Source organism: Leptonychotes weddellii, unplaced genomic scaffold, assembly GCF_054177405.1.
Source record: "Leptonychotes weddellii isolate Sample4059 unplaced genomic scaffold, ASM5417740v2 HiC_scaffold_78182, whole genome shotgun sequence".
Classification (NCBI taxonomy): domain Eukaryota; kingdom Metazoa; phylum Chordata; class Mammalia; order Carnivora; family Phocidae; genus Leptonychotes; species Leptonychotes weddellii.
In genome coordinates, this window is record NW_028048483.1 from 1 (window position 1) to 417 (window position 417).

Here is a 417-nt window from a genome sequence, read left to right on the forward strand (position 1 = left end):
TTTCTAGTCGCCAGGTGTTGTGGTTATTGACAAATAGTTGCGCCTGCGCAGTGCGTCTCTTTCGCTCTGGGCTCGGCCCTAGTTTGCTGTGACTTGGCTGAACAAGACGCACCAAGGAGGTCGGAATCGTGGGTAAATATGGGGCCCGTTTGGGTGCCTCCCTTAGGAAAACGGTGAAGAAGATTGAAATGAGCCAGCATGCCAAGTACGCTTGCTCTTTCTGTGGCAAAACCACAATGAGAAGATGAGCTGTGGGGATCTGGCACTGTTGTTCCTGCCTGAAAACCGTCAACGGTGGCGCCTGGACCGACCACACCACTTCCGCCGTCCCGGTAAAGTCCGCCGTCGGACGACTGAAGGAGTTGAAAGGCCAGCAGAAGCTCCGCCATTTGAAACATTGCTAGCCTGTAATAAATG

At 53.5% G+C, this 417-nt stretch overlaps 1 pseudogene; it reads left to right on the top strand.

Annotated features, from left to right (window-relative positions):
• Positions 1-106: 106 nt before the first annotated feature.
• LOC145719860 (large ribosomal subunit protein eL43 pseudogene) lies at positions 107-410 on the top strand (annotated as a pseudogene).
• The last annotated feature ends 7 nt before the right edge of the window (positions 411-417 follow it).